This window comes from Aotus nancymaae, unplaced genomic scaffold, assembly GCF_030222135.1.
Source record: "Aotus nancymaae isolate 86718 unplaced genomic scaffold, 86718_ANA_hifiasm-v0.15.2.pri h1tg000040l, whole genome shotgun sequence".
In the NCBI taxonomy this organism is placed as follows: domain Eukaryota; kingdom Metazoa; phylum Chordata; class Mammalia; order Primates; family Aotidae; genus Aotus; species Aotus nancymaae.
The window spans coordinates 27,840,613-27,850,445 of record NW_026988454.1 but is presented as its reverse complement, the minus strand read 5'-3'; the positions used below and the strand labels follow the sequence as shown (position 1 = coordinate 27,850,445).

General features: G+C 37.9%; 1 pseudogene; it reads right to left on the bottom strand.

Moving 5' to 3' along the window:
• Nucleotides 1-296: 296 nt before the first annotated feature.
• On the bottom strand, nucleotides 297-1,296 carry LOC105732415 (heterogeneous nuclear ribonucleoprotein D-like; annotated as a pseudogene).
• Between the last annotated feature and the right edge of the window lie 8,537 nt (nucleotides 1,297-9,833).

Here is a 9,833-nt window from a genome sequence, read left to right as displayed (position 1 = left end):
TTTTGTCTTAATGTTCATTTCACATTTTCCTTTCTAGAGTACTAAATAATATAATAGAAAAATTACCTTGACTATATATATATATATTTTTTCACATAAGGAAGCATTTATTTGAAGTTTAACATGAAATCATACAAATAAAATGTGTAAAAACAAATCCACATTGAGTCATAACACAAATAGCAAAGGACAAAGTAAAAACAAAGAAAACTAATTGGCAGCTATATACAGTTGGACACAATTGTGTCTTGTACACTAGAAAGTCTTTTACAAAATAATCATCTTAGATCAACAGAAGACCAATCTTCAATGTCGTCCTGCAAGATGGGTTACTTTTAACAATTCCTCCTGTTTTCTCCAATGTTCTCCTTTACTATGGCTGGTAATTGTTTTGGTGATTGCCGCCCCCTCAAGATGCCTTGCCATAAGTGCTCTGTTGGCCACTGTAGTCTGCATATCCCTGTCCATATCCATAGTTCCCATAGTTATACCCAGTATAATCATATCCGCCATAGCCACTATAGTTTTGATCACCACCATAGGCACTATTGTAATTTCCATATCCTTGATCATAATAGTTATTAAATCCTTGGTTCCTGTTTTGGCCCTGACCTCGGCCACGACCCCTCGTACCACCTCGTCCACCAGCTGCAGCACCTCTTCCACCTTTTTTTTTGTTGCTGTTGCTGCCTATATACCTCTTTGGGTTGTGCAACTTTGATTTCACACTTCCCAGAACCAATTTGATGGTATCTGCTTTCTAACAATTTTTTTACTGGCTCTTCATCGGTATATGTGATGAAACAAAATCCTCTTCTTTCATTTGTTTTTGTATCCATGGGAAGTTAAATGTTTTCAATCTCTCCAAAGGCTCCAAAATATTCTTTAATTTGTTCTTCAGAAGTATCCGGGCTCAATCCACCCACAAAGACCTTTTTGGGAGGTTCTTTCCCTTTTAAAGCTTTGGCCCTTTTGGGGTCTGTCAATTTGCCATCCAGTTTGTGTTCTTTCAGTTCCAAAACCTTATCAACACTAGCAGCATCTTTGAAAAGCACAAATCCAAATCCTCTTGATCTCCCAGTGACTGGATCTGTTTTAATTGTGCAGTCTACAACTTCCCCAAATCGAGACAAATATTCAGTCAGATCTTTTTTGCTTGTATCCCAGCTCAAGCCTCCAATAAACATTTTACCGTCATCCTGCTGATTCTTGCTCGCATTGATCTTGGATCCCTCTGCGAATTCCTCTATGTTGCTGTACTCTTTCATGTCCTCCATAGTGGCGGAGCTGTCGGCAGGAGGGTGCTGGCGCGAAGTCCGGGTCGCGGCAGCAGCGGCGGCGGAGCGTTGTATCTGACTATATATTTTTTAAAGTTCACATTTATAACTCATCATTGCAATTCTGGAACGTTAGAAGATATGGGGACTTTAATATTCTCTACTGTTAAGAGTTTGTGTGTGTGAATATATTTGTCCATGGTGAATTCTGGGTACCTGCAGGATAAGAAATATGCAGGTTTCAAAGGTAGAAATCTGTACTAATTTTAGGTGGTGTACGTCTCCTATTTATGAAAGTTTTTTTTTTAATATCTCAAATGCCTAATATTTCCTATGGTCCTATATTCACAAGCTTGGTAGCATTGTGTCAGTTGGATAACAAACCAATTTATATTTTATAGATGCTAAAACTGAGGCACAGAGAAAGTATGTGATCTGCTCCAGCATGCCCACAGCTCAGCAAGGAATGGCAGAATAAAGATGGAGAAAAGAAATAGCCTAATTTCTCTGTGATTCTCCTTTGCCAGAGCACCATGAGGCTGAAAGATTCTTTGAGAAACAGGCAGCCTGCTATCCTCTTTTTAGAGAAGCCTATATGTGAATTTAGCCAGTAGGTATGTCAAGCTCCTGACTCTAATCCATACCAATATTTAATATTCTTCATCACTAGAATGATCTTCCTTAGCCTTCACCATCATCCACAAATCAATCCCAGCACTCATTTTGTCATGACTCGATTCCCTGTAATAGCCTTATGATGAGGCACCCTCTAGTAATTACTCTCCTCCACCCATCCTCCATTAATTCTATGGTCTATACCCGTGACAGTCCTAGGTTCTATTTAATTGTGCCCCTTAATTAAACAAGAGTGTAAATACATCCTGTTTACTAACACATTAGGTGTATGATCCTCTACCTAGCTTTTAAGGCCACACACTATTGGACCCTGCTCCATTTTTCAACCATCATTTCACTATCCTACTCCAAATTTTCACATCTCATCTTTGCCTGCATTGGGATATTGCTTTGCTTTTGCACATTCTGCTTTTCATCCGGAGTTTGGTTTTCACTTCTTCATCCAGGCGTCTAAGCCCTACTCCTCTCATGCCCTCCATGAAGCCTCCATGGACTGCTGTAGCTGTAGCAATCTCTACCGTGTCAACACTAATTTCCCTGTGTGTTTGTGTTTGTACTATCTACAGATATTCTTTTATTGTATTTATGTGTGACTACAATACATCTAAACTACTAAGCTTCCTAGAGGGCAGGAATTGTGTCTTCTTTTTGTCTTACCAACAGTAAAAGGTAAGACAAATAAAAATCTTTAAAACAAAATAAAGTCCTCAGTAAGTACCAGTTGATTCTCTGGAATTCAGTGAATTAGATTCGTAAACTGTGCCTGTGCATGTGTACATGCTTTGTGAATGGACTTTGTATTTTGGGGAAAAAAAAGCTCATAAATAAAGAGAGAAGTAAAATTGACTCTTGAACAACTTGGGAATTAGGAGTGCCAACCTCTCATACAGTCAAAAATCCACATGTAACTTTTGACTCACAAAACTGACCAGAATGCCTTACCCATAATGCAGTTGATGAATGTGTATTTTTGTATAAGTATTCTATACTGTACCCCTTCAATAAAATGAACTAGAGAAAAGAAAATGTTGTTAAGAAATCATGAGGAAGAGAAAATATATTTACAGTACTGTATTCCATACTGTAAGTTTATGTTGTCTGTTTACAAGATGAATCGTCTAAGAGGGCAGTAACTGCAGCTGCAGACTTCAGTCTACAGTCCATACATGTTAAGCAATTGAGCTCTTTTTTGCAATGTCATGACTTTTATCTGCTTCTTATGGGCATTTCCAGCTTCACTGTTGGCACTTCCCATGGATTCCATGGTATTATTCAAGGTTTATGCTATTCTAAACATGATGGAAAATAAGTGAGAACTTCAAGAGATCACTTTTTATAGCAATATGGAATTGGAACTGCTCACGTGGAGATGATTAGCATCACATGGTGTTTTAAGCGGATACTCACAACATGAGCTCACTGCAATAGCAATAGGAGATGGCTATGAAATTATTACAGTAGTACAGTATGTACTACAATTAATTTTGTGCACTTATGATTTAATTTTGCATCTTTATTTTGTTTACATTTCTTTCAACTTTGAATGATACCAAGTATTGTTGGTATGTGTGTGTGTTTTGATATATTTTAACTTTTTATAACAGATTTGTGTATCTTTTATGGCAGTGAATGATAAAATACAGTAGTATCTGCGTATATTTTATGCATTCCTGACATACCTTTTTCTTAATTTCTTAGATATTTCTAGGATATGTATGTTGTTCACCTACAAGTTTTTTCAAATTGACACAAATCTCCAAATTTTTCCCAATATATTTATTGAAAAAGAATCCATGTGTAAGTGGACTGAAGTAGTTTAAATGCATGTTTTTCAAGGGTCAACTGTATATGTGGCATTTTTTTTGGGAGGGGAGAGTATTTTTAGAGGATAATTTAGCGTCAACTATCACCTGAATTTCAAATGCCTTCCAGAGGACTTTTTTCTTTCTTTCTTTCTTTTTGAGACAGAATCTCACTGTATCACCCAGGCTGGAGTGCAGTGGCACGATCTCGGCTCACTGCAACCTCTGCCATCCAGGTTCAAGCAATTCTCCTGCCTCAGCCTCCTGAGTAGCTGGGATTACAGTCTCCTGCCCTTGTGCCCGACTAAATTTTTTTTGTATTATTTTTGGTAGAGACGGGATTTCACCATCTTGGCCAGGTTGGTCTTGAACTTCTGACCTCGTGATTCACCTGCCTCAGCCTCCCAAAGTGCTGGGATTACTGGTGTGAGCCACCGCGCCTGGCCAGGACTTCTTTCTTTAACTGGAAGTTGTTTTGCTACATATAAGAGCAATATTTTCCCTGTCAAGGTGGTGTAGTGTTTGACTTTCACTCTGATGACCCTCTCATGCTCTAAGCATCCTCAGTCCTTGTTTTTCATTTCCTATAATAAAGAGCTAAATTTTGAGATTGGATATTGTATGAACTAAAGTGGCATATGACCAAGGTTCATATTTTATAAGTGGCTGGAATTCACCCGAGAATACTAACATAAAAATATATACTTTCTTTTGGAAGGCAGATAAGGTGTGAACAGGTCTTACCACAGGGGAAAATTTTAAATAAGCAGTCTTTATTTTGTAAATATTGTCTTAATTGAGAAGTTATATAATATTCGAAATGTCCTAATTTTAAAATATGAATGTGTCTTTCAATTTCATGGGGTTGTATTTAGAAATTATGAAAAATTTATTACATCAAAACATTATAAAAACTGTGCATAGGAACTTTTGAGTCTGGGCTAGAGGATTCTGTTCATCCATTGCACCAGTCTACCCAGCAAGAACTCTTTCTTGGTATCTACTTGAACCTTATTGAAGAGAATAACTGTTGCAAAGCTCCAATATTTAAAATTTAAAAATATATATTTAATTGAAACTTATCTTACTGTAATTTCCACCTGTTGCCTCTGCATTCTAAGCAGCACTGACCAAGTAGACCTTTTACCCCTGATGGAAATATTCTTTTATTTTTTAAAATATATTTTATAGCATTTTAGGTTTTGAGGTACGTGTGAAGAACGTGCAAGATTGTTGCATAGGTACATACATGGCAATGTGGTTTGCTGCCTTCCTCCCCATCACCTATATCTGGCATTACTCCCCATGTTATCCCTCCCCAACTCCCCACCCCACACTGTTCCTCCCCTGGTTCCCCCCACACAGACCCCAGTGTGTGATGCTCTGCTCCCTGTATCCTTATGTTCTCACTGTTCAACACCCGCCTATGAGTGAGAAGATGCAGTGTTTGATTTTCTGTTCTTGTGTCAATTTGCTGAGAATTATGGTTTCTAGGTTCATCCATGTCCCTACAAAGGACACGAACTCATCATTTTTTATGGCTGCATAGTATTCCATGGTGTATATGTGCCATATTTTCCCTGTCCAGTCTATCATCGATGGGCATTTGGGTTGGTTCCAAGCCTTTGCTATTGTAAACAGTGCCACAGTGAAATTCATGTGCATGTGTCCTTAAAATAGAATGCTTTATAATCCTTTAGATATATACCCAGTAATGGGATTGCTAGGTCAAATGGAATTTCTATTTCTAGGTCCTCGAGGAATCGCCACACTGTCTTCCACAATGGTTGAACTAATTTACACTCCCACCAACAGTGTAAAAGTGTTCCTATTTCCCCACATCCTTTCCAGCATCTGTTGTCTCCAGATTTTTTAATGATTGCCATTCTAACTGGTGTGAGATGGTATCTCAATGTAGTTTTAATTTGCATTTCTCTAATGACCAGTGATGATGAGCATTTTTTCATGTTTGTTGGCCTCATATATGTCTTCTATTGAAAAGTGTCTGTTCATATCCTTTGCCCACTTTTGAATGGGTTCACCTGTTTTTTTCTTGTAAGTCTGTTTTAGTTCTTTGTAGATTCTGGATATCAGCCCTTTGTCAGATGGGTAGATTGCAAAAATTTTTTCCCATTCTGTTGGTTGCCGATTCACTCTAGTGACTGTTTCTTTTGCTGTGCAGAAGCTGTGGAGTTTGATTAGGTCCCATTTGTCTATTTTGGCTTTTGTTGCCAATGCTTTTGGTGTTTTAGTCATGAAGTCCTTGCCTATGCCTATGTCCTGAATGGTTTTGCCTAGGTTTTCTTCTAGGGTTTTTATGGTGTTAGGTCTCATGTTTAAGTCTTTAATCCATCTGGAGTTAATTTTGGTGTAAGGTGTCAGGAAGGGGTTCAGTTTCTGCTTTCTGCACATGGCTAGCCAGTTTTCCCAACATCATTTATTAAACAGGGAATCCTTTCCCATTGCTTGTTTTTCTGAGATTTGTCAAAGAACAGATGGTTGTAGATGTGTGGCTTTGCCTCCGAGGCCTCTGTTCTGTTCCATTGGTCTATATCTCTGTTTGGTACCAGTACCATGCTGTTTTGATTACTGTAGCCTTGTAGTATAGTTTGAAGTCAGGTAGCATGATGCCTCTGTCTTTATTCTTTTTGCTTAGAATTGATTTGGCTATGTGGGCTCTCTTTTGATTCCATATGAACTTTAAGGTGTTTTTTTCCAGTTCTGTGAAGAAAGTCATTGGTAGCTTGATGGGAATAGTATTTAATATAAAATTACTTTGGGTACTATGGCCATTTTCACAATATTGATTCTTCCTAACCATGGGCATGGAATGTTTCTGCATCTGTTCGTGTCCTCTCTTATTTCGTTGAGCAGTGGTTTGTAGTTCTCCTTGAAGAGGTCCTTTACATTCTTTGTTAGTTGTATTCCTAGGTATTTTATTCTCTTTGTAGCAATTGTGAATGGCAGTTCATTCTTGATTTGGCTCTTTAAGTCTGTTATTGGTGTATAGGAATGCTTGATTTTTGCACATTGATTTTGTATCCTGAGACTTTGCTGAAGTTGCTTATCAGTTTCAGGAGATTTTGGGCTGAGATGATGGGGTCTTCTAAATATACGATCATGTCATCTGCAAATAGAGGCAATTTGACTTCCTCCTTTCCTAATTGAATACCCTTTATTTCTTTTTCTTGCCTGATTGCTCTGGCTAGAACTTTCAATACTATATTGTATAGGAGTGGTGAGAGAAGGCATCCTTGTCTAGTGCCAGATTTCAAAGGGAGTTCTTCCAGTTTTTGCTCATTCAGTATGATATTGGCTGTGGGTTTGTCATAAGTAGCTTTTATTATTTTGAGATACATTCTGTCAATACCTAGTTTATTGAGAGTTTTTAGCATAAAGGGATGTTGAATTTTGTCAAAGGCCTTCTCTGCGTCTACTGAGATAATCATGTGGTTTTTGTCTTTGGTTCTGTTTATGTGGTGAGTTATGTTTATAAACTTGCATATGTTGAACCAGCTTTGAATCCCCAGGATGAAGACTACTTGACCATGATGGATAAGCTTTTTGATGTGCTGTTGCAATTAGTTTGCCAGTATTTTATTGAAGATTTTTGCACCTATGTTCATCATGGATATTGGCCTGAAGTTTTCTGTTCTCGTTGAGTCTCTGCTGGGTTTTGGTATCAAGATGATGTTGGTTTAATAAAATGATTTGGGAAGGATTTTCTCTTTTTGGCTTGTTTGGAATAGTTTCAGAAGCAGTGGTACCAGCTCCTCTTTGTATATCTGGTAGAATTCAGCTATGAACCCATCTGGACCTGGGCTTTTTTTTGGTGGGTAGGCTATTAATTTCTGCCTCAACTTCAGCCCTTGTTATTGGTCCATTCAAGGTTTTGACTTCTTCCTGGTTTAGTCTTGGGAGGATGCAAGTGTCCAGGAATTTATCTATTTCTTCCAGGTTTACTGGTTTATGTGCATAGATTTGTTCATAGTAGTCTCTGATTTTGGTGTGTATTTCTGTGGAATCTGTGGTGATATCCCCTTTATGATTTTTTATTGCACCTATTTGATTCTTGTCTCTGTTCTTTTTTATTAATCTGGCTAGTGGTCTATTTTGTTGATCTTTTCAAGAAACCAGCTCCTGGATTTGATTTTTCGAAGGGTTTTTTTGTGTCTCTATCTCCTTCAGTTCTGCTCTGATCTTAGTTATTTCTTGTCTTCTGCTAACTTTTGAGTTTTTTTATCTTGTTCCTCTAGCTCTTTCAATTTTGATAACAGGGTGTCAATTTTAGATCTTTCCATCCTTCTCATGTGGGCGTTTATTGCTATAAATTTCCCTCTAGACAGTGCTTTAAATGTGTCCCAGAGATTCTGGTACATTGTGTCTTCGTTGTCGTTGGTTTTGAAGAACATCTTTATTTCTGCCTTCGTTTCATTGTTTATCCAATTGACATTCAGGAGCCAGTTGTTCAGTTTTCATGAAGTTGTGCGGTTCCAAGTTAGTTTCTTAATCCTGAGTTCTAATTTGATTGCACTGTGATCTGAGAAACTGTTTGTTATGATTTCCATTATTTTGCATTTGCTGAGGAGTGATTTACTTCCAATTACGTGGTCAATTTTAGAGTAGGTGTGATGTGCTGAGAAGAATGTATATTCTGTGGATGTGGGATGGAGAGTTCTGTAAATGTCTATTAGGTTTGCTTGGTCTAGGTCTGAGTTCAAGTCCTGGATATGCTTGTTAATTTTCTGTTTCATTGATCTGTCTAATATTGACAGTGGAGTGTTAAAGTCTCCCACTATTACTGTGTGGGAGTCTAAGTTTCTTTGTAAGTCATTAAGAACTTGCTTTATGTATCTGGCTGCTCCTGTATTGGGTGCATATATATTTAGGATCGTTAGCTCTTCTTGTTGTATTGATCCTTTTACCATTATGTAATGTCCTTCTTTGTCTCTTTTGATTTTTGTTGCTTTAAAGTCTATTTTATCAAAGACTAGGATTGCAACTCCTGTTTTGTTTTTTTTTTTTGCTCTCCATTTGCTTGACATATCTTCCTCCATCCCTTTATTTTGAGCCCAAATGCATCCTTGCATGTGAGGTGGGTTTCCTGGATACAGTACACCAATGGGTTTTGATTTTTATCCAATTTGCCAGTCTGTGTCTTTTGATTGGGGCATTTAGCCCATTTACATTTAGGGTTTATATTGTTATGTGTGCATTTGATCCTGCCATTTTGATGCTAGCTGGTTGTTTTGCCCATTAGTTGATGCAGTTTCTTCATTGTGTTGATGCTCTTTACCATTTGGTACATTTTTGGAGTGGCTGGTACTGGTTGTTCCTTTCTATGTTTGGTGCTTCTTTCAGGAGCTCTTGTAAGGCTGGCCTGGTGGTGATGAAATCTCTGAGTAATTGCTTGTTCGTAAAGGATTTTATTTTTCCTTCGCTTATGAAACTTAGTTTGGCTGGATATGAAATCCTAGGTTGAAAGTTCTTTTCTTTAAGGATGTTGAATATTGGCTCCCACTCTCTTTTGGCTTGTAGGGTTTCTGCTAAGAGATCCACTGTGAGTCTGATAGGCTTCCCCTTGTCGGTGACCCAGCCTTTCTCGCTGGCTGCCCTTAGCATTTTCTCCTTCATTTCAACTCTGGTGAATCTGACAATTATGTGCCTTTGGGTTGCTCTTTTTGAGGAATATTTTTGTGGCATTCTCTGTATTTCCTGGACTCGAATGTGGCCTGCCTTGCTAGGTTGGGGAAGTTCTCTTGGATAATATCCTGAAGAATATTTTCCAAGTTGGATTGACTCTCTCCGTCGCATTCAGGTACACCTATCAAACGTAGATTAGGTCTTTTCACATAATCCCATATTTCTTGGAGGCTTTGTTCATTTCTTTTTACTCTTTTTTCTCTAATCTTGCCTTCTCTTTTTATTTCATTGAGTTGATCTTTGACCTCTGATATCCTTTCTTCTGCTTTGTCAATTCGGCCATTGAAACTTGTGTATGCTTCGTGAAGTTCTTGTGTTGTTTTTTAGCTCCATCAATTCATTTATGTTCCTTTCTAAGCTGTTTATTCCCTTTAGCATTTCGTCAAACCTTTGTTCAAGGTTCTTAGTTTCTTTC